Raw genomic sequence first — 25,246 nt, 5'->3', positions numbered from 1 at the left:
CCCAAGGAGAAGCACAGAGCAGCCTGTAGGGTCCTCTGGGGAAACTTGGTCCTGCAGTTGCCTGGCGCATCCTGTCATGACTTATGCTTTGCTGCTCCAATCGGTGTCAGCTCGATGGGCTGGCTGAGCTCTGCGGAAAGCAGAGACACAGGCAGGATGCTTTGCATAATAGAATGACAGGGCATAAATATTCATACAGCCATGCAGTACATCCCCATCACTATTCATAGCAAAATAAACATAGCTAGGTCAGTTTGTCATTTCTCCTCCAAGCCTGGGGCTCACCTTGAATAACTAGGGGGAAGGGAAGTAGAGAGCCACAGGAAAGGAGGAATTGATCTTTGTCACTCGTATGTTGTGTGATCCTGGACAAGTCACTTTTTTTTACCTCTCTGGGCCTTCCTCAGTTTCTTCTTTTGTAAAATGAGGGAATTGGACTAGATGGTCTCTAAAGAATTTTTTCAACTCTGTTATCTAAGATCCCAGGTAAGTCTAGTCCTGGGATCTGGAAGCTTGACCATGAGTCGGTCCCTTTGCGTCTCTCCTAAACAATGAAAGAGTTGAAACAGGATTCTGGGGTCCCTTCCAGCTTTATATCTCAGAAGCTCTATGTGGCTATGTATCAGTCACTCTTTGAACCTCAGTTTTCTTCTACATAATTAGAGGCTTAGCCTCAGAACTCCCTTCCAGCTAAAAAGCTAGGATCCTAGGTGAAGAGTTCTTAATCTCTTTTTATGTTATAGATCCACCCCATTGGCAATCTGGAGAAACCTTTGACTCCCTTCTCAGAAGTTGTTGTTGTTGTTGTTGTTGTTGTTTTAAATTCATAAATGAAGGAAAAAACTAAAGTTTAGTTAGAAGTTAATGAAAATTAAAACGTAATTTTTCTCCTCCATCCAAGTTCATAGACTGTATGAAATTTAACCACAGACTATTTGAGGATTCATGGACCCCAGGTTAAGAGGCCCTGTCCTAAATGATCCTTAAAGTCCTTTTGAATTAGAAAAGCCATGAATAATGACAACAGTACTTCTATAACATTCTAAGGAGGAGATATATTTTCATTAACCTCTAACTGGTATTTAGCATTTCCTCAGTTATGATTTAAAAAAATAAATAACATTATTCTGAAAAGGGGTCCATAGATTTCTTAAGACTGCCAAAGGGTCCCATGCCACAGAAAAAGGAAGAATCCTTGTTCTGAGGCCTACATGGCATTTAGCTCCCAACAAACCTCTGAAACGAGCAGAATGAGGATTAGCATCCTGTAGAGTCCAACACCTCTTTGATCGTCCAGTCCAATTTGTACCTGATCAAGGGTTTATTAAGCAATCAAGTGTTTATTAAGCACTTAACATAGGTTAAGTGTTAAGTGCCAGACAAGGGCCTGACCAAGAACATCCTCTACACCAGAGGTGTCAGATCGGAGCAGTACTTAATTGTCCAAACCAGATGAAAATGGAATTGGGAAATATTTAACAAAAGAAAATTTAAAATAAAATAAGACATGGATAACATTATATTTTATAATTGTCAATATATGGCCTACAGGAATCCATTCCTACAGATTAATGCTCCTGTCTCTATTTGAGTTGGCCAACTTTGCTCTACAGCATCCCAGCCAAGAGATCGGCCAATCAGCCTCCACCAGAAAGTAATCTACCCATTGTGAAATGCCCTCAGATTTACACTGGAATGTGCTATTTGGTGGGGAGGGGAATGGAGAAACAGGCTTTTCCAACTCATCATACAATTAACAAGTATCTCCAGCCAGACTCTGGTCCAGGTAATATGACTCCAGGCCAAAGCTTTATTTATGCACTGCTCCGAATCTATAGGAAAAGCATTTTTTGAGCAGTTACAGCAGAGATTCTTAACCTGGGTCTTGAGTTTCTAAATATTGATCATTATATTTCAATATAATTGTTTTGCTTCGTAATGCCATTATATTTAGAAACATTATTCTGATAAGAAACCCACATGATTATCTGGGATGTCAAAAGAGTCCCAGATAACACATGCATGTACACACACACACACACACACACACACACACACTCTCTCTCTCTCTCACGATTAAGAATGCTAGGTGTAAGGGAAAGGAGAGCATCTGTGTATTATAAGAAGGTTTAGGGGCAATATCAGGACATTTATAACAATATATGCCTGCTCCCCAAATGGAATGGGCTACTTCAGAAGCTAACAAGCTTCCTCAGAGCTGGAAGAAGAGTCGAGTAGACATTGGATGATCATTTCTCAGGATTCTTAATCATGGCCACTTTGAGCCCCAGAGGGCCCTACTAACTATGAGATTCTCTGCTATTCCCAGAGCCCCTTGTAAGCTGCCCTGGGGAATGGGCAGAGGGTAGAAGACCGCAGAACTAGAGGGTGACAGCTGTGCCTTCAAGGAGGAAACAACTATTTGGGACTTCAAAATCCCCACAGGAGAAGGGCTAGTTCTAGACTATACTGTTAAGATAGCTAAATTCCTTTCTGGTACTTTATTAATATTCTTCCAATTCCTTCTGCTCCTTTCTGGTAATCTTAGCTACATTGGAGGTTCCCAGTTGGGTTCCCATTTGGATTGCTCATCTGGGATTGCATACCAAATCTTTTCCATTTCCTGTTTTCATCCTAGCTGGCCCAGGTATAGTTGACTTGTCTCTTCAACCCATTCACTTAGGCTATTACCTTCTCCAGGATGAATCTTACAATTGGTAATGAATTTGACATCAACAGTTTTACATTTCATCTTCACAGACAACCTATGCAGCTTGTTGTGTAGAAATTATTATCCCCAAATAGGGAAGCAACATACCCAACATTACCTAGATAATGACACAAGTGAACAAGCTGGACTATAGTATCCCAAGATTCCATTCTCTAAGTTAGATTTTTTTTTCCCTGATTGCAACAGGTACATGCTCTCTCTCTCTTTCTCTCTCTCTCTCATGCGCGCGCGCTCTCGCTCTCTCTCTCTCCACACATACACATATAAACGCACACATATATGTGAGTATGTGTATAAATATATATATACATATATATATATATATATATATATATATATATATATATATATATATATGTATTCTCCACCTTTCTCCAGCATCAACATATCTTTTCATGTCCCAGAATATGAGCTGACATTTACGGAGAGCATTTTGAGACATTATTTTCGTCCTTACCCTCATTTGAAAAGGCAGCTAAATGGTACAGAAGACACAGTGCTGGGCCTGGAATGAGGAAGACCCAAGTTTGTGAGTCTGCCCTCAGATACTTACTAGTTGTGTGACTCTGGCCAAACCATTTAACCCTGTTTGCCTCAGTTTTCCCATCTGTAAAATGAGTTGGAGAAGGAAATGGCAAACAAATGCAGTCACAAAGAAACACAACTCAACAACCATAGACCTCACTTGATCCTTACAAAAAAAACCCTGGGATGTAAAGGCTTTTATCTTCATTTTACAGATAAGGAAATTGAGGCTCACAGACTAGCACAGGGTAACATTCAGGGCCTATACAGTGCCTGACACATAATAGGTGCTTAATCCATGTTGACTAAACAGCAGAAAAAAATGTATAAGTTAGACACATTGAATGGGATAAAAAGCAACACTCCTTAGTTTGAAAACATTCGAAGTAGGATTTGTCCTGACTCCAAATAAGGCACACTATTCACTGTTGCACATATCGCAAAGGAATATCCTTGTTTTCCAATAGTAACGATATGTGGCCATGAGTTTTAATAAGATGAACTAATCCCTTCTAATATATCCATACCAGATAAAATAAGGCCTTAACCTCAGTTAAAATGCTCTTAATTTCCTTAAGAAAGTAATTAAAAAATAAATGGCCCTCAGGTTGGGATGTTCTGGCCCATCTGGAGGTATTAATGATATGTGTGTTGGCGGTGTACCACTTGGACTATTTATCTGTAAGGTAGGCTATGTGGTGAGCACTAGGCCAAAGTACTCTTTGGGGCTACCTCCAAGTTATCGAAGCAAGCTCTGGGAAGACACAATTTGTATCCTTCCCCTTTCAATTGAGCCAACAAGTCAAAGGAAACATTCATTCAGAATTTGGATCCCCTCTCAAGTTAATAATAATGTCAAGTGTAACAAACACTTATTGAGCTTAAACTTCAAAGTCAAATATATGTGAAGGTCCAAAAGCTTATACCTTCAACAAGCATTTATGAAGAGATCTTTTTCACCTGCCAATTAAAGTTGCTAATACTTATAATAAATAATTGTTTAAGAGTTTTGTGAGGCACGTGCAAAAATGTTTGTGTCAGCCCTTTTTATAGCAGCAAGAAACTGGAAACTGAGCGGATGCCCATCAGTTGGAGAATGGCTGAATGAGTTGTGGTATATGGATGTTATGGAACAATATTGTTCTGTAAGAAATGATCAGCAGGATGATTTCAGACAGGCCTGGAGAGACTTATATGAACTGATGCTGAGTGAAATGAGCAGAACCAGGAGATCATTGTACATGGCAACAAGAAGATCGTTACAATGATCATTTCTGATGAACTCTCATCAACAATGAAGTGATTCAGGCCAGTTCCATGATCTTGTGATGAAGAGAGCCATCTACACCCAGAGAGAGGAGTGAGGGAACCGAATGTGGATCACAACATAGCATTCTCACTCTTTTTGTGGTTGTTTGCTTCCATTTTATTTTTTCTCATTTTTTTTTGATTTGATTTTTCTTGTGCAGCAAGATACTTGTATAAATATGTATGCATATATTGGATTTAATATATATATATATATTTACCATGTTTAACATATATTGAATTAGTTGCCTTCTAGGGGAGGGGGTGAGGAGAAGGGGGGGAAATTGGAACGCAAAGTTTTGCAAGGGTTAATATTGAAAAATTATCCATGTATATCTTTTGAATATTAAAAGGTTATATTAAAGATATAATAAATAATAATTTTTATAATAAAAAATCTAACTCAAAAAATAAATAAATAGGGATTTGACATCAACTGTGCACTATAATTCATTTTCATAAATGCATATAATAAAAATGTACTATAATGCATTTTTATATATTTATAGCCAAAACAATAAAAACTTATTTTGGGGGTGAAAAATCAGTTTTGTGAGGGGCAATTAGATGGTACAGTAGATAGAGCCCCACCCCTGAAACCAAGAGGATTTGAGTTTAAATCCAACCTCAGACACTAACATTTCCTAGTTGTATGACCCTGAGCAAGTCACTTAACCCCAACTGCCTTGTGGAGGGGTGAAAATTGATTGGATAGGCCAACAAAGGCTGATGAAAGAATAAGCGAAAGGGAAGGAATTGATTGGGTAGGCTAAAAAAAAAGCTTATTGGAGAGGAAAGAATAGGAAAGGGGCAGGGAATTTCTGCTCCCAGGTGAATGGTTTGTATTGTTGGTAGGAGTCTGTAAAGCACTCAGAGCCTAGGACAGTGCCTGATGCATAATAAGTGCTCAATAAATGTTGACTGATTACTGAAAGAATAAGCAGAAGTCCAAAATGTTGAGTTGGAAAAACAAGCAATTGAACAGCGAAAATCATAACTCTACAGCTGAGAGATCAACTAGTTCAATACCCTCATTTTACAGAGGAGGAAATTAAGGCCCCAAAATGACTTGCCCAGACTCACATGAGTAGTAAGTTGGAAAAGATTAGGTTTGAGCCCAAGTCTTATGATTGTTGAGTCAGTGCTCTTTCTTCTGCACTCCCAGGATCACAAAGATAAGATGATTACACAGGTGCCCCATGGCAATGGCTTAGGAACTATTATGTGCTTGCATATTTAACCTGGCTGAATATAAGTTCACTAGGAAGATGCAAATCATTTTCACAAAAGGATACACTTCAACATGCTATGAGATATGTAGGGTGAGATGGTGTCGTAGTGGTCAGGAGTCTAGAAAGCTCTAGGAGGCTAGGACTGATCTGAACACTCTTTGCTTAACATCAGAGCTGCTCCCTCAGTAGGAGTTGGAAGAAAGCTTGCCTATATATAAAACAAACAAAATGGCTGGTTCTGAGATCCAGAAATGATCCTTCTTGAGGGCTGAGGGCTAGAACCAAGAACTGGGTAGTAATGCAAGAATTTGCACAAGGTGAGGATCAGAGCTTTTCTGATAGGGTAAATATCCTCTTAGACAGAGAAAGTCGTACCTGAGCTGGACCTTAAAGGTAAGTTGAGGGAACTGGGAGAGAGGAAGAGGGCATAAGAAATAATAGCATAAGCAAAGATTCAGCAGTGATGACGTGCTGAACACATCCAAGAAATGATGAGGAACTTCCCAAGATGTCAGAAACATGGAGGGCATGGAAGGGAGGAGTGCAAGTAGGACAGTACGTATGGTAGGTCACAAAAGGCTTTCTTCAGCAGGCAATAGGAAGCCACTGAAGGTCTGGGGAAGAGAAGTGATATACTCAGAGTAGTACAGGAGGAAGATGAATCTTTTAGAGTGCAGGACCACTTGGGCGAGCTCCTACAGAATTGATTGAAGGCTGTCAGAGAACCAAGCACCACCCACATATGGAGATTTACTCCTAATGGTCTTATTGCCTTGTCAACAGCAAAAAACAAGAGGTGGCTAGAAGATGATTTTCTTTTTTCTTGGTTGGGGTAGGTACACTAGAGGGAAGCAGGAAACGGTCTTTTCACTGTATAAATCCGAGGAGGTACCCAATTATTTTTCACAGGGGAGGAGGCAGTTGGACCTATGATTTGATTGGTGTAGGGAACTTCCAGAATGAAAGATCCCTTTGTTGTTGCAGTTAGCAACTTTTGTTCCAATTCGTAGTCTTTGAGAATTGCGGCACTGAGGGGTTCAATGACTTGCTCAGAGACACTAAAGTTTCAGAAATGATATCTTAACCTAGGTCTTCTGACCCCAAGGTTTATTTTCTACTTGCTGCATCACAGTACCTCCAATTCTTGTAATAAATTAAAATTTTACTCTGGCTAATTTACAAATTAGAGCCTGAAAGAGAACTGACCACATAAATCTGAATACCTCCTCTGAATTCTACCCTTCCAATTCTTTGACTCTTTTGTTCTTGGCTTGGCTTTATAGGTAGAACTGAATCAAAACATAAATTAGATGCCTCTTACATAAGGATGATGAAAAGAATTTGTGTGATTTTGTTGGAGGAAAAAAGGAGACCCCAAAAAGGATAGGTTAGCTCTTTGGGGGAGGATGGGCTAATGATAAGGGATAAGGAAGAAGTGGTCAATCTGCTCATCTTTTATTTTTCTATTATTTTCTTTGCCAAGAAAAAAAAAGACCTGTGGATCTAAACATAGCATAAAAATTACTAGCAAGCAAATCGATTTAGAAAGGAGAAAAAAACATTACTTAACAAAACTAACATGTCAACTAAGTGTGAGTATATATAATATTATATGCCATAAGCTCCTTCTAAACTCTACAAAGGAAAGAGGAAATGCTATTTTTCAACTCTTCTGAAGACTGAACTTAAATTATACCTGCACAGGATTCAATGTTCATTATAGTGCTCTTTGCATGTACATTATTGGTTCTATTTACTTCATTCTGTCCCAGTTCATACAAGCCTTCCCCTGCTTCTCTCAATCCTTCATATCTATGGCAGAGTGACATTATATTACATTACATTATATTTGCATCTCCCCAAATGATAGACAACTTCTTTGTTTCCAGTTCTCCATGAAAAGTACCACCAAGAATATTTTGATATATATATTTTAGTACATAATCCCTAGGGTATATGTCAAGCAGTGATGCTTGTGCTGACCTTATTGTTGTATGCTTGTGAAACTTGGACAGTCTACCAGCGCCGTGCCAGGAAACTGAATCACTTCCATTTGAATTGTCTTAGGAAGATTCTGAAGATCACCTGACAGGATGAGATACTGGACACTGAGCTCCTTTCTTGAGCTAAACTGCCAAGCATTTCAACCCTAATGTAGAGAACACAATTCTCTTGGCCTGGTCCCATTGTTCAAATGCCAAATGTACTCTTGTCAAAAAGATTATTTTATGGAGAACCCACACAGGGCAAGCTCTCACTTGGCCGAAAACAGTGATACAAGGAGACTCTTAAGAACTTTAGAATTGATTGTATGACCTTGATGGGAGATACTGGCAAAGGATTGCCCAGCATAGCGTGCCCTCATCAGGGAAGGTGCTGTGCTCTATGAGCAAGCAGAACTGAAGTAGCTCAAAAGAAGCACGAGATAAAATTAGAAAGTTCACCCCAAATGTTCATAGGACCTATTTGTGTCCAACCTGTGGCAGAGCATTCCAAGCTCATATTGGTCGATCAGCCACAGCTGGAGACACTGTAACTCGACTCTAATATGGTGAAGTCATTTTGATCTTCTTTGAGAATGAAGGATCACAATCATCTGTGAGCCAAAGGAAAGGAACAGTTTAGTCATTTTCATATTCAAGGAGTCAACTAATTATCTGAAATAAGTCTGAAATGGGATAATCAATCAATGGGAGCTAGACTTTGGTCTCAATAATACACGTGCATTTTAGCACTGACCTTCTGAAGAAAATGTCTACTGTCTACCTCTAGGACAATGATTCTAATGGATGTAATATCAGAGTAGAATGGAGAGTAAGTCATTACCATGGTAGAACAGCAGAAATGATATTTGGGGATCAGGGGCCCTTTTGTCTCTCCTTGTATACATCACACACCATTTGGTGACTGGCCTTCTCTGACCTATAGATTAAAATGAAGTCTTTTACAAGTATACACAGAAGAATTGTCCAGAGTTGCTGTGAAAAAATTTCTTCCTCTGATTCCACACCTTCAAGCATGAGCAAATTCCATCAAAAAGTCTTTATTAGGCACCTACTTTAAGTAAGACACTATCCATGGTACTTCAATAAAGAAACCATATTTCTTCTCACTTCCCAGAATCACAAATTGATAGAGTTAGGAGAGATCTCCAAGGTCCCTGGTGTGTACCCACTGAAGCAGAAAGGGAGACTTTGATAGAATACTATGTTTTTTAAAAAGGAAATGCTTGCATCCTTTGAATGATGTGTTAGGTGGTTGTTTACGTAATCCTGACTAAAATGCCCAGGAAGGCATTTTTAGGACATACAGTTTTCACATTCATTCCCAAATCCAAGAGATCTATATCACTCACTCTTATGTATTGGCATTGGCATCTTAATTCCCACCTGCTACAGTCCCACTCACTAGTGAATCAAATGTAATCTCCTCACCTGTCTGACCCATCTATCAAAGTTTAAGAATCCTCTTATCCTAAAAGGAACCTCTTCCTTGATCCATCTCTTGAAACTGATGACCAGAAGGCCATTTATTCTCCGGTGTGACTAATTTCCCTCCCAAGTTGTCTCATATCCTGGCCCCAAGGGGTAGCTGAAATCCAACACAAAAAGACCCTTCCCTCTCCTGTGCACTCCAAGAAAGAAACAAAGCTTGTTCTTTTTTATGGGCATATTTTCTCATCTGGGCCATAACTATGTACAGTTGAAAATGTTTCCATCATTCATTGCCTCAAACTCAACAGGTGCTCAAAATGAAGCCTGAAATCAATGTCATAAATGAGAAATTTTGATATAATTAAACATGAAGCATCTCATTTCAGGTAAATGGCTTCACTTTTTACCTCACTCAAATTAAACAGTACAAGATACTTTGAATTGCAAAAGGCAATCATTGAAAGTATAGGCAAAATTAGTTACATTTTGTCAACATACAGCAAAAGTTTTTTTCTATTCAAGGAAAAAGAAGATTTTTTCATCTTGTAAACTATTCATTTATTTCTTAGTCTAGATGATGCAATTTACATTCAGAAAAAAAAAACAAGTCAATGTGATGAGATCAGAATAGCAATTCCTAGTTTGAAATACACATATAACAAATTCACAGGGGCTTTCTCTTAGCTAAAGAGAAGTTCCAGATAAAATAAAAAGATAAAATAGACACAAGGAGTGGTAAATATGAAATAGTATCAGGAGAGCATATAGTTAGCAAGGAAATGGGGTTTTAACAATTAAGAAAGGAAAAGACAAGTACCCCATTGGAAGTCACAATTAACCAGGAGAAAGTGAATATGCCATGAGGTGGGTGTGAGCCATTAAATGACAGACTAAATCCACTGAGGAATTTAGTACCCTAAAAAAGTTAGTTAACTCTTACATGGAAAAAGACACCATGAGGCATGGGGGAGAGAAGAGGAAAAACACCATGAAGTATTCTTCCTAACTTCCTAAAGAAAGTTATCCTAAAACACCATTGCAGACTAACCACAAAAGGGATTCAGCCAAGATGGTGTAGGCCATGGACCCAGATTTATAGGGAAAATTTAACCTCGGGGGTTTGCCATCATAACTTTTTGATTGGATACAGTAAGGTGACCTCCAAGACCTCCACAAGCATGGACTGTAAGGCTGAGCTGATCAGTGTCCTTCCCTGCTTGCCTCAGGAAGTAATCTTATCAGTACTTCTGGCTTTCTCTGGCAACCTCACCTGGTGACCCCAAACCTCATTAAATGTATTCAGGGAAAGATGATTTCAATCTGTAGTCAGCAATTTAGCTCTAATGATCTTGGCCTGGACTACAGGTACCTTGTACCTCCTGACAATTAAAATTTGGGATTCGGGAAGAAAGGAAAAAACCACTATGAACGTTTATAGAACATGGTCATTTGATAGTAAAGCACTGTCAGGCAGCTGTGTCACTAACTAGCCATGTAATCCAGGGTAAGTCACTTCCCTTAGCTGGGTCCTCACCTATAAAAGGAAGTGATAGGAAAGGAAGTAGCATGGTACAGTAGAAAGAACACTGGCTCTAGAACTCAGAACCCCAGTTCAAATTCTATTTTTTGATACTACCCCCCGGGACTCTGAACAAGTCACTTTTTCCCTGGATTTGTTTCCTCTTCAATAAACTGAGGGTCTTGAATTCCATGACCTCTAACTATACAACTATAGATTTAGATGTGATTTCCCTGGGACTCAGATTCTTCATCTATAAAATGGCAGGGTTAAACTAGATGACCTCTGATGTCCCTTTCAACTTTAGATAAATTGATAAAGCATTGCTGAAATCCTTTCCATGTACCAAGCATTTTGTTAACTGCTAAAAATACAAATACCAGTTCCAGGTCTATGATCTTAAAGCTAAATGACTTCTAAGGTCCCACCCTTCCAGGTTGAACACTGTCAGCATGATTCTTTGACAAGTGGTCTTTTCTAACTTTTTCAGTTGGTGACGTTTTTACCCGTATCACTATGTACAGAAGAATCCCAGTTTGGAAGTAGGAAGGCACTTTGGTGACCATCTAGTCCGACCGTTACCTACCTAATAAGCCATCAGCCAGGTTTTGTTTAAAGATCTCCAGTGAGGGGAACTCACAATCTCTGGAGGCAGGCAATATTACTTTGGGATACTTTGGGAAACTTTTCCTGACTTCAAGTCAAAATATGCTTCTTGAAGCTTCTGACCATTGCTCATTTTCTGCCCTTTGGTGATGAGAAAAACAAATCCAAGATCTACTTCAAGTAATAGCTCAGGAAATGCTTGAAGGCAGCTATCATGTCTCCCCCGAGTCTACTCTTCTTCAGGTTAAATATCCTCAGTTCCTTCAAACTATCCCATCCAATTCTACAAGAAATTATTTTTTTTTATTTAATAGCCTTTTATTTACAGGATATATACATGGGTAACTTTACAGGATTAACAATTGCCAAACCTCTTGTTCCAATTTTTCACCTCTTACCCCCCCCACCCCCTCCCCTAGATGGCAGGATGACCAGTAGATGTTAAATATATTAAAATATAACTTAGATACACAATAAGTATACATGACCAAAACATTATTTTGCTGTACAAAAAGAATCAGACTCTGAATTATTGTACAATTAGCTTGTGAAGGAAATCAAAAATGCATGTGTGCATAAATATAGGGATTGGGAATTCAATGTAATGGTTTTTAGTCATCTCCCAGAGTTCTTTTTCTGGGCATAGCTAGTTCAGTTCATTACTGCTCCATTAGAAATGATTTGGTTGATCTCGTTGCTGAGGATGGCCTGATCCATCAGAACTGGTCATCATCTAGTATTGTTGTTGAAGTATATAATGATCTCCTGGTCCTGCTCATTTCACTCAGCATCAGTTCGTGTAAGTCTCTAGGCCTTTCTGAAATCATCCTGTTGGTCATTTCTTACAGAACAGTAATATTCCATAATTTTCATATACCACAATTTATTCAGCCATTCTCCAACTGATGAACATCCATTCAGTTTCCAGTTTTTAGCCACTACAAAAAGGGCTGCCACAAACATTCGTGCACATACAGGTCCCTTTCCCTTCTTTATAATCTCTTTGGGATATAATCCCAGTAGTAACACTGCTGGATCAAAGGGTATGCACAGTTTGATAACTTTTTGAGCATAGTTCCAAACTACTCTCCAAAATGGTTGGATTCGTTCACAACTCCACCAACAATGCATCAATGTCCCAGTTTTCCTGCATCCCCTCCAACAATCATCATTATTTTTTCCTGTCATCTTAGCCAATCTGACAGGTGTGTAGTGGTATCTTAGAGTTGTCTTAATTTGCATTTCTCTTACAAGAAATTATTAATATCCTACAATGTCCACCGTGCCAGGAATAGGGGAAATTAAAGCAAAAAAAGGTACTCCCCCTTAAGGATTTTCTATTCTCCTGGGTGTAGGTGATATAGGAAATATAAACAAATAAGTCTATACATGGTAATTTGCAGAGGAAGGGGACAGCAATGACAAACAAGTGGATATAGAAAGGTTTCCTATAGAAGAAATCCTATGCACTAAGCTTCAAAGGAAGCTAGGTATTGGAAGAGGCAGAAATGAAGGAAGAGACCATTCAAGACAGGAGGGAGTAGGCTTGGGGAATGGGGACTGGAAGGTACTCATTTGGGAGACCAAGGGCTCAGGCTGGGGACAATACCAGTTTGGCTGGAATGTGCAAGACATGAAGTGTCATAATGTGGAACAAACGTGAAGAGATGGGCTAGAGTTAGATCGTGAGGGGTCAGAAATGTTACACTGTGGATCCCCTTATGTCATGGTCTCAAGGTTTTTATTAGTCTGGATGTCTCCTTCTGGAAGCTGTTGTATATCCTCCAAAAAAGTGCGCAGTAAACCAAGGAATTTATGTTCTACCAGATGTGGTCTAACCAGGCCAAAGTTCATCAAAATAATGGCTTCAGCAGTAAGCTTATGATCAGACATTTCAGAACAGGGTCAAGGCCAGACCTATCTGAAGGAATAGAGGAGTAACTAGAAAACTGGTTTTGCCCTTTTCCAGTCTTTGTCGTGTGTGTGTGTGTGTGTGTGTGTGTGTGTGTGTGAGAGAGAGAGAGAGAGAGACAGACAGACAGACAGACAGACAGACACACAGACATTAGGCTCTTGAGAGCATTATGATCCAGGTCAGGGGTTCCTAAAAATTTTTAGTCTGGTGAAACCAATGGACCCCCCCTCCTCAGAATGTAATTGCATAAGTTTGTGTGAGTTTCTAGATCACACAGGACAGATGCTCACATTGTGGTCAGAAGTGACACAAAGACACTCTCAAGGTCTTTCTGAGGAATTTGGGGATTGAGTGACAAGGTAGACACTGGCAAAGGATTGCCCCACATGCCGTGCCCTCATCAGAGAAGGTACTATGCTCTATGAGCAAAGCAGAATTGAATTAGCTCAAAAGAAATGCAAGATGACCAGAGTTAGAGAGAATCTACGCCAAACGTTCACATGGACTCTGTGTGCCCAACCTGTGGTAGAGCTTTCTGAGCTCATACTGGTCTGATGAGCCACAGTCTGACATACTGTGACTTGCCTCTAACATGGTGATTGATGTATTTGGGTCCTGTTTAAGAATAAAAAACAACCAACTGCATAAAATTTAAAGATTATTACAAAGGAAATCAATTATCAAAACCTTTTTAAAACCGTTAATTGACTCCTACAAACTCCTTCTTCTAGAGGCATACATGCAAGGATTTCTTTTACAATATCCACAGATAGTTTAAGAATAATTTTCTTCTAAACTATTTTTGTTTTAATCTCTATCAAGATTGTCCCATGAAGATTTGGTCAATCTGCCCCATGCTCCATGGGACAGACAGGGGAAATTGTTACAGGAGTAGTCTAGCAACAAATATTCTGAAATATAGCCAGGGATAAGGACTGAATTCAAATACTGAACAGAGCAGTAATGATACAGGTTTTAGTAATGATACTAAATGGCCAGTGAGAAATGGCACATAAGAGTTGTGTTTCCTCACCAATACCCCAGTACTACAACTGTTCAGTGATCTCATTCATGTAGGTAACCCCTGCAGTGAGGCAGATTATATGCCATGACAAATGTATTTTTCCTGTGTGACTCAACCTCTCATGGCTCCTCATCCCTCCACCCTTTCTGGTGAGAACCTTGTCTCACAATTAAATGAAAAAAGTTGAGGACATTTGTTGAGAACTTCCTTTTCTCCCCTCCTCCTCATCTCACATCACCCAGATGCTTTCTGGCACTATCTCCTCCTTCACCTCAGTCTCACAAGAGATGCCCTTTTTCTTACCAAGACTAATCTCTTTATGTGCATAAGTGGTTGCATTTCAGCCTTTCCTCATAAAGATTGCCCTCTTTATCATCTCCACTTTTTTTTTTTCAATTTCTCTATTCACTAGCTGTTTCCCTATTGCCTCAAAACATTTCCAGGTCTCTTCCATCTTCAAAATACCCTCAAATAATCTTTTCATTCCCACTATCAGAAATGCTGTTTCTCTCCTCTATTGTGGCTAAAATTCTTGAGAAAGTTTTCTATAATAAATACCTTTGTTTTCTTTTCTCTCACTCCCCTATAGATAAATTATCCAAAGATAAGAAAGTTTTCAATGTGAGCTGTCAACAAGCACATTGATAATTAGAGAAATATAAATTAAAGCAATGCTGAGGTTTTACCTCTCACCCCTGTTAAATTTGCAAAGATGACAAAATTACCTTTTTAATCATTTCATACTGAACAAAAACATTCATTTCATTTTATCCATATTCTAAAGTTTATTCAGCTCTTCTCCAATCAAGAGTCACTCTGTTGCCAGTTCTCAGCCATAATCCTACATATTCGAATTTTGTTTCTCCTTTTGAAGTCATAGCTGTATATGCCAGAGAGTGGGATTAGTGAAAAGCCTCGCTTCTTGGGGGCATGTTTGGAAGTATGGAAAGTACTCACAACTTACTTACTCGCAACTACTTACTCTTTTTGTTGTTGTTTGCTTGTATTTTGTTTTCTTTCTCATTTTTCCCTTTTTGATCTGATTTCTCTTGTGCAGCATGATAACTGTGGAAATATGTATAGAAGAATTGCACATGTTTAATATATATATTGGATTACTTGCCATCTAGGGAAGGGGTTGTGAGAAAGGGAGGGAAAAAATTTGGAACAAGATTTTACAAGGATGAACGTTAAAAATTATCTATGCATATATTTTGAAAATAAAAAGCTTTAAAAATAGAAAAAAGAAAGAAAGATGACATCCAGGTTCTTTTCTTGATCATGACTTTCAGGGAGACCAATAATTTTTAAATTATCTCTCTTGGATCTATTTTCCATGTCAAATTATTTTTCCAATGAGATATGTCACATGTTTTCGATTTTTTTTTTCATTTTTTGACTTTGCTTTATCCTATCTTGATTTGTCATAAAGTTACTAGCTTCCATTTGCTCAATTCTATTTTTTAAGGAATTATTTTCCTCAGTGAGCTTTTGTACCTCCTTTTCCAACTGGCCAAATTTGCTTTTTAAGGCATTTTTCTCGTCATTAATTTTCTTTTTAAAATTTCCTTTTGTACCTCTCTCAATTCTTTCCCTAATTTTTAAGGAAGAGAGAGGAAATATATATATATATATATATATTGCTGAGGCAATTGGGGTTAAGTGACTTACCTAAGAAGCTAGGAAGTGTTAAATGTCTGAGGCCAGATTTGAGCTCAGGTCTTTCTGACTTCAGGGCTGGTGCTCTATCCACTGCCCCACCTAGCTGCCCCCTCTTCCTTTATTTTCAAAGTCCCTTTTGAGCTTTTCCATGGCCTGAGCCCAATTCTTATTTTTCTTGGAGGTTTTGGACATAGGAGCTTCATCTTCTGAGTGTGTTTTGATCCACCTTGTCACCATAACAGCTTTCAATGGTCAGAAGCAGCTTTTTTGTTTTGTTTTGTTTTGTGCTCATGTTCCCAGCCTCTTACTCTGCTTTGAGCTGTTTGTTAGTGGGGTTCTGTTTCCTGAGTGATGGGTGCCCGTCTCAGGCTTCCTGGGTTTGTGCAGCTGTTTTCAGAAATCCTTCCCAGACTCTACCACGAAGCCCTTTTCTCTGCCCTGGAGCTATTAGGTGTGTCCCGCCCCCCTGTAGCTGTAAGATTTAGGGGGGCTGGCCGGAGCTGGGGCTCTCCTGACCAGGGCTGCGCTGGGACTGCACCCCGGACCCCCACCCTGTTGCCATAGACCGTCTCCACCGACCTTCCAAGTCCTCTCTCAGTCCTGGGCCTCCCAGAAGCCTCCTGGGCTGATTTAGAAGTGAGGCTGTCGGCCAGGCTGGGGCTGGATGGGGGAGGGGAGGGCATGTCCCGCCTCAAGCGTGTCCAGCTCAGGTGTTTCCCGCCTCAGGAGCCCACTCTGGTTCCATAGGCCTTTGCAGCTGAACTTCTAAATCGCCTTCGGCTGGAAAATGTTCTACTCCATCCTTGGGGGTGTTCTGACACTCTAAAATGTATTTAGAGTCATTAATTAAGGGAATGGGGAGCAGTTTGGGGGAGAGGTTGGGAAAGTTCCTGCCTTAATTCCGCCATCTTGGCTCCGCCTCCCTGGGTATATACCTTTAAAAAAAAAAAAAGAGCCCATATAAACAAAAATATTTAAAGCAGTAATTAATGTAGTAGCAAATGACTAGGAACTAAGGAAGGCTTTATCTAATGAAGAATGACTGAACAAATTATAGAATATATAGTTACATAAATGTAGCTATATAAATATACATTTATATATATTTATATATTATGATATATATTTATATTTGTACATATAAATATATGTGATATATTTCTATATTCTATGTTTCTATATAAATATAGTTATATAGAAATATTATACACACACATAAATTATATAATAAAAAGTGAAATGTCAATGAACCAAAAGAAATGACTAAATGGATAGTTTGAGAAAAATGTGAGAAGACTTATACAAACTGATGCAGAGCGAAGTGAACAAAACCAGAAGGAAAATGTATACAAGGGCAAAAACATTGTAAATAACAACTCTGAAATACTTAAGAACTCAGATCAATGTAATGAACAACCACCCCTATTTCATATGAATATAATGAAATACATATTATATCGTAAGAAATGATAAAAGAAATGATTTCAGAGAATCCTGAGATGTACCAATTGGTACCAGATGAAGTGAGCAGAAATCAGGAAAACAATTTATATAAAGATAACATTGTAAAGAAAAATGATTTCCCGAAACATAGTAACACTGATCAAAGTAATGACAAACTCTGTCTCTAAAGGATTTATGAAACATGTTACCCATTTCCCAAGGCAGAGAGTTTTGGACTCTTTTACTGTATAGTTGTTTGTCATAACTATGATTATTTCTTATAAGTTTTTTTTTTCTGTTTTTTAATAGGGAATGAGGAGGGAAGGAGATAGCGACACTGATGACAAAAAGAGAGGGACATTGAAATATTTTTAAGTATATGAATAGTCCAGAAGGAAGTTCAGAAAAAGCACGGGTAAACAGGACACTGAAAAAGAATATGTTGAATTTTATTACACACACATCTGTATATATATGAAGGCAAGTAATAGGAAATAAAGATTCATACTTTCATATATGATCCTCTGTTGTGTTTTGCTCTTTACATGGAAATGCTCATCTTTTTGGTGTTAAGTTGAAATAAAATTTTTGAAGGTTTTTATTTTCACAACATGCATAGTTTTCAACATTCACCCTTGCAAACCTTGGGCTCCAAAATTTTTTCTCCCTCCCTTCCTCCCACCCTCTCCCGTTCCATGAACTGTACACAGTAACAACAAGAGTGTGTGATGATCAACTGTGATAAATTTGGCTTTTTTCAACTATGGGATGACACCACAGAATTCAATAAACTTGTGATTCAAAGAGCCATCCCCATTGAGAGAGAGAACTATGGAGACCGAATGTGGATCAAAGCATATTATTTTCACCTTTTTGTTGTTATTGTTTGTTTGCTTGCTTGTATTTTTTTTCTTGTGTTTTTTTCCCATTTTGATCTGATTTTTCCTTGGGCAGCATGATGAATATGGAAATATGTTTAGAAGAATCACATATGTTTACACTCTATTGGATTACTTGTTGTCTAAGGGAGAAGACAGAGGAGAATGGAGGGAGAAAAATTTGGAACACAAGGTTTTGCAAATTTTTAAAACTATCTTTGCATATATTTGGAAAAATAAAAAGCTATTATAAAAGATAAAAAGCACAAATTTCTTCTTTCCTTTCTCATACTTAATCCACAGCCCTGTACAAATTATCACCAAGTTCTTTCACTTGTGATTTCTCACAAATCATTTTCTTAGCTCACCTAATTCACTGTGTTATCAATCCCATTTTAACTATGTGGGGAAGCAGGGTAGTACTTTCACTCAGCAATATTGCTGGAATTCTTGAGACTACTGTCTCTTTCAACACTACATCAACCTGCTCAAGTCTATGCTGCATATTACCATGTGTTGCAACTTGCACTCAGCCTTTTTGTTTTGTTTTTTTAGAGCATATTTTTTTAATGAAAGATTCAGATAGATATAAAACACAAAGCTGAGACAGACTGCATTCAGCTACATTTTCTGTCTTATTATAATTGCCTTGATTCTGCATAAATCAGTGCTTTTGAAAAATGTCATTGACTTGAAGACTTCCAGGGATTTTTTTTCCTTTTTTTTTTTTTATTAAATAACTTTTTATTGACAGAACCCATGCCAGGGTAATTTTTTACAACATTATCCTTTGCACTCACTTCTGTTCTGATTTTTCCCCTCCCTCCCTCCACCCTTTCCCCAAGATGGCAAGGCAGTCCTATACATGTTAAATAGATTACAGTAGATCTTGGATACAATATATGTGTGCAGAACCGAACAGTTTTCTTGTTGTTCAGGGAGAATTCGATTTAGAAGGTATAAATAACCTGGGAAGAAGAACAAAAATGCAAGCAGTTTACATTCATTTCCTAGTGTTCTTTCTTTGGGTGTAGCTGCTTCTGTCCATCCTTGATCAATTGAAACTAAGTTAGATCTTGTCTTTGTTGAAGAAATTCACTTCCTTCAGAATACATCCTCTTACGGTATCGTTGTTGAGGTATATAATGATTTCCTGGTTCTGCTCATTTCATCATCAGTTCTGTAAGTCTCGCCAACCTCTTTTTCGTCCTGCTGGTCATTTCTTAAGAACAATAATATTCCATAACATTCATAACCAAATTTTACTCAACTATTCTCAATTGATGGGCATCCATTCATTTTTCCACTTTGGCCACTACAAAAGGGCTGCCACAAACATTTTGGACATACGGATCCCTTTCCTTTTTAGTATCTCTTTGGGGAAAGCCCAGTAGAGACACTGCTGGATCAAAGGTATGCACAGTTTGATAACTTTTTGGCATAGTTCAAATTGCTCTCCAGAATGGCTGGATTTAGTCCAATTCCACCAACAATGTATCAGTGTCCTTTTTCCCAATCCCTCCAACATTCTGCATTATCTTTCCTGTCATTCTGGCCAATCGACAATGTATGTGGTATCTCGATTGTCTTAATTTGCATTTCTCTGATCAATTGATTTGGCCCTTTCTATGAGTAGTAATAGTTTTAATTTCATCATCTGAAATTGTCTGCATTCCCTTTGACCATTTTTTCATTAATTTCCTAAATTCTTGACCTTTTATTTTTTCCATATGAATTTTGGGTTTATTTTTCAGGTCATCAAAATAGTTTTTGGAAGTCTGATTGGTATGGGCTAAATAAGTAGATTATTTGGTAGGTTTTCATCTTTATTATATTTGCTCACCCAATCCAAGAGCATTTAATATTTTTCCAGTTAGTTAGATCAGACTTAATTTTTTGGAAAGTGTTTTGTAGTTTTGTCTTTAAAGTTTTGTTTTCCCTTGGCAGATAGATTCCTAAATATTTCATACTATCAGTATTACTTTAAATGGGATTTCTTTTGTAACCTGACTGTTGGATTTTTTAGTGATATATAAGAAGCTGATGACTTATGTTTTATTTTATAACCAACAACTTTGCTAAAATTGTGGATTATTTCTAATAACTTTTTAGTAGAATCCTTGGGGTTCTCTAAGTATACCATCATATCATCAGCAAAGGTGATAATTTGGTTTCCTCATTGCCTATTCTTATTCCTTTAATTCTTTCTAGGCTTAGCCAAAGCTAGCATTTTTAATACAATATTAAAAGTAACGGTGATAGTGGGCAACCTTGTTTCCTCCCTGATCTTATTGGGAATGGTTGCATTTGTCCCCTTACAAATATGATGTTACTGCTGGTTTTAGATACTACTGATTATTTTAAGGAAAAGTCCATTTTTCCTATACCTCAAATGTTTTTAATGGAATGGATGTTGGGATTTTATCAAATGCTTTTTTCTGCATCTATTGAGATGATTATGGTTTTTTAGTTTGGTTATTAATATGGCCAATTATGCTGATAGTTTTCCTAATATTGAACCAATCATTCCTGGTATAAATCCTACTTGATCATGGTAATTATCCGGGATGATTTTCTGTAGTCTTTTTGCTAATATTTTATTTAAGATTTTAGCATTATTCATTAGGGAGATTGGTCTTAGTTTTCTTTCTTTTTTCAGCCAGGGTTTAGGTATCATCCATGTCTGTGTCATAAAAGGAATTTGGTGGATTTTTCCCCTTTTTTTCAAATGTTTTAATGCATTGGGACTAATTTTCTTTGAATGTTTGGTAGAATTCACATGTAAATCCATCTGGTCCTGGGGATTTTTTTTTGGGAGTTGATTAATAGCTTGTTCTTTTCTTTTCTGAAATGGGACTATTTAAAATTCTTCCTCCTCTGATAATCTGGGAACCTATATTTTGGAGGTAGTCATCCTTTTTCGTTTAGGTTATCAATTTATTGGCGTAAAAGTTGGGCAAAGTAACCCTTATTATTTCTTTAATTTCCTCTTATTGGTGGAAAGTTCTGCCTTTTCATTTTAAGACTACTAATTTGATTTTTCCCTCTCCTTTTCTAATCAGATTTACCGGTTTATCAATTTTTTTTTTCATAAAAAACCTTATTTATTTATTAGTTCAATGGTTTTAGTTTAATTTATTAATTTCTCCTTTTTAATTTTAAATTTCAAGTTTAGTAATTGATTGGGGGTTTTAATTTGGTCTTTTTCAGTTTTTGTTGAAGCCCAATTTTGACCTTCTCTTTTCTATTTTGTTCAAGTGTCTAAGGATTAAAGTTTCCCTTATTACCCTTTTGGTCTCCACAAATTTTTGGTATGATGTCTCACTGTTGTCATTATCTTGGGAAGTTAAAATTGTGTCTTAATTTGCCACCCAATCATTCTTTAAGATGAGTTATTTAGTTTCCAATTACTTTTGATTTGTTTCCCCTTTTTTTGAATGTTGTTTTTTATTGCATTGTGATCTGAAAAGAAAGCATTTACTATTTTGCCTTCTATTTAATTTTGACATAAAGTCCTAATTATGGTCAATTTTTGTGTAGGTTCCATGGGCTGAGAAGAAAGTATCTCCTTTCTATCACCATTCAGTTTTCTCCAGAATCTTCATCCTAGTCTTTTTTAATATTTTATTTACCTCTTTAATTTCTTTCTTATTTTTTGTGATGTGGATTTGTTTTTAATCTGGGGTGCAAGTTTGGTCTCCCACTATTATAGTTTTTTTCTATTTCTTTTCTAACTCTCTTAACTTCTCCTTTAGGAAGTTAGATGCTATACTACCTATATGTTTAATACTGATATTGTTCATTGTCTATAGTACCTTTTAGCAAGTATAGTTTCCTTCCTTATCTCTTTTAATTAGATCAATTTTGCTTTTACTTCATCTAGATAAGGATGGCTACCCTGCTTTTTGACTTCACCTGAAGCATAATAGATTCTCTCCAGCCTTTTTACCTTTATTTGTTGTTCTCCTGTTTTAAATGTGTTTCTTTAAAACAACATATTTGGGAGTTCTGACTTTTTGATCCAGTCTTTATCTGCCTCCTCTTTCGGGGAGTTCATCCTATTACATTTACAGTTAAATTCTAATTCACTTCTGCCATCCCTAATTCCCCGATTATGCTTTTCTTTTTCTTGCCCTCCTTCCCCTTCCTTGTATTAAACTTATTGGTCCCTTGCCCACCCAGCTCTCCTTCTTTAGTATCCCTCCTCCTCCTTTAATCCTTCCCCTTCCTTGTACCCCTTCCCTTAACTCTTTTTCCTTTTCCTTTTCCTCCCCACTTTTTTAAAGTGAGAAAAGTTTCTCTTAAAACAAATGTGTCAATTTTTCTTCTTTGGGCCCTCTGGGAGTAAGATTCACACAATGTTCCTCCCCTCTTAAGTTCCCCTCAGATTGATGGGGTTTCCTTTGCCTCATCGGCCCAAGTTCCCCTCTTTTTTCTCCCCTTTCCCCTTTTACTGACACTATTCCCTTTCATTTTCTTCCCTTCTTTATGTTATTCAGTAAAATCAAATTATACATTGATTTTATGTATATCCAAACAAATACAGTTCTCAAGAATACCTTTTTTCTCTTGTCTTGGTCCTGTTGTTGGAGATCAAATTTTTTGTTTAAGTCTGGTTTTTTTCTTTAGAAACAGATGGAACTCTGTTTCTTAAATGTCCATCTTCTTCCATGGAAAAAATGTCCTTAGCTGGGTGTTTATTCTTGGCTGCATTCAAGTTCTTTTGCCTTTCAGAATATCAAATTCCAGGCCCTTCGTCCTTTAATGTTAGGGCCGATCTTGGGTGATCCTTTTTGGGCCCTTGGTATTTAACTGTTTTTCTGGATGCTTTAAATTTTTTCTTTAATCGAAAATTCGAGTTTGGCCCTTTTCCTCAGGTCTTTATTTTAGGGTCTTTTTCAGAAGGTGTTTGTGGATTCTTTCCATGTCTTTTTTACCTTCTGGTTCTATTCTTCTGGCCGTTCTCTTTAATAATTTCCTTAAAAATATATCTAGGCTCTTTTTTTTCATTATATTTTTCGGGATTGATGATCCTTAGGTTTTCTGTCCTTATCTATTTTCCAGGTCCTTGTTTTTTCAAGTAAATATTTGACATTTTCCAATCTTTCAGTTTTTTGGTTTTGTTTGATGATTCTTTTTCAATGAATCAGTCATTTATTTTCAGTTCGTTTTTTAGCGTGTTATTTTCTTCATTGTTTTCTTCTTTTTTTGTATATGTCCGTTGAGTTTTAAATGAGTCATTTTGCTCTTGGATTTTTCCATTTCACTAATTTTTTTTTAGTGAATTATTTTCTTTCTCCAATTCATAAATTTTTTCTTTTGGAATTCTTGGGGTTTTTACCTTTTCAGTTCACATTTCAGGGAGTTGTTTTTTTTTCTCTTTGTCAAATTTTTCTTTTAGTGAGTTATATGTCTTTTCTTACTCTCTTGCATAGCTTCTCTTTCCTTTCCCATTTTCTTCTAGTTCTCTTTTAAGGTTTTTAATAGTCTCTTCTAGGAGAGCCTTTTGTATTGGGGACCAACGATTGTCTGGAGACTGTCTGCTGTTAGTCTCTTCAGGGTTGAAAAGCTGTTCTCTTTCTGAGTAGAAACTATCAATCCTCCTTTTGATTTTCTTACTCATTTTGTTAAAGCCTGTAGGATCTGCCTTCAGGGCCAGGAGGTTACCAGCTTCCTCTGCAGAGCAGTGAGCAATGTATGGATGGGTAGCTGTCCTGCTAGCTGGCTCCAAAAAGCAACGAGGTACTGGAGTGCATTGGGAAAGAGTTCCCCACCGGGAAGTAACTCAAGCCTGCAGGGCAGAACTGGGAAAGTGCCCTGCAAAGAACCCCCACTGTGTGAGATAATGACTGCCCTGGGGCTAGCCGCTGAGCAGTGAGAGTTTCACTATCCCAAGCCGAATCCTGCCCTGGGGCTGTGGGTTTTAGCAGTTGAGAAGTGAATGGATTTGCAGGACAGGAAGTGTCTCTGCTCCAGGAAGCACAGTCCTGTTGGGGAAGTTCTATTGCCCCAGGCCGAGCCCCACACTGTGCTGATTAGAGGCTGCCCAGGCTGTGCCCCCCTGCCGTGTGGGTTTGTAACTGCCCCCGCAAAAGCCCCGAACTGCAGGATGTGGCTGCAGGGCTGTGATTCAGTCTCCTGAGTCACTTCTGGGTTTGAGTAGCTACAGCCAGTGTTAAGTTCTGGCGTTTTTTAAGAGTCCCCTCTGTTCCAGGCTTTAATTTCTCTGCCAGTTTACTGCTTTGTAATCAAGGCAGAGCAGTTAGCCTATAGCAGAGTGGTCTCTATAACTTTTCTAGCCACAGAGATCACCCCCGCCCCTGGTCTGCTCAGGACGCTAGCCTCTCCCTGCCTGCGCTGGTCTGTTTCTGGCCCCTCAGGACAAACCTTTCCTGGCCATCTTCCAGAATGACTTCAGCTGGTAAATTGAATGCTTCTGATCTTCATGAATTTAAGCAGTGAAGAGCTATTTCTGAGGCTGGATAAAATAATTGGTTATGAGGGGAATGAGAGGAGCTTAGAAAGTCGCGTGTGCCTTCTCTGCCATCTTGGCTCTGCCCCTCCGAAGACTTCGCACTTAGCCTTTTTGGAGAAGCATGACAAATTCAACATAGGATCTATGCAGAGATATTCCCCTCCTATACTAGAAATCCTAAAATGGATATTTTAGAATAGCCACTTGATATTCTAATGGTTGAACTGTTGAACCTGGTTTGTCAGTGTTTTATTCAGCTGCCTATAGTTTGTATACAATTGAGATGATATTGATAAAGTTGCTCTACTATTTTTACAGTAACATTATGTTCTTCTGCCCCTGTTTTCTATTTGCACCCCCCACCAGGACCCTTCATTTAAAAGAAAATCCTATCGTTCTAAAGTTATAAAATCTCAGCAATGATCTGTTATAGGAAAGGATAGTAACAAGTTTTTCATTAACTAAAATCAATAGGTTATACCAGTACAATTTGC

The sequence above is a fragment of the Sarcophilus harrisii genome, chromosome X, assembly GCF_902635505.1.
Source record: "Sarcophilus harrisii chromosome X, mSarHar1.11, whole genome shotgun sequence".
Classification (NCBI taxonomy): domain Eukaryota; kingdom Metazoa; phylum Chordata; class Mammalia; order Dasyuromorphia; family Dasyuridae; genus Sarcophilus; species Sarcophilus harrisii.
This window is presented reverse-complemented; position numbering follows the sequence as displayed.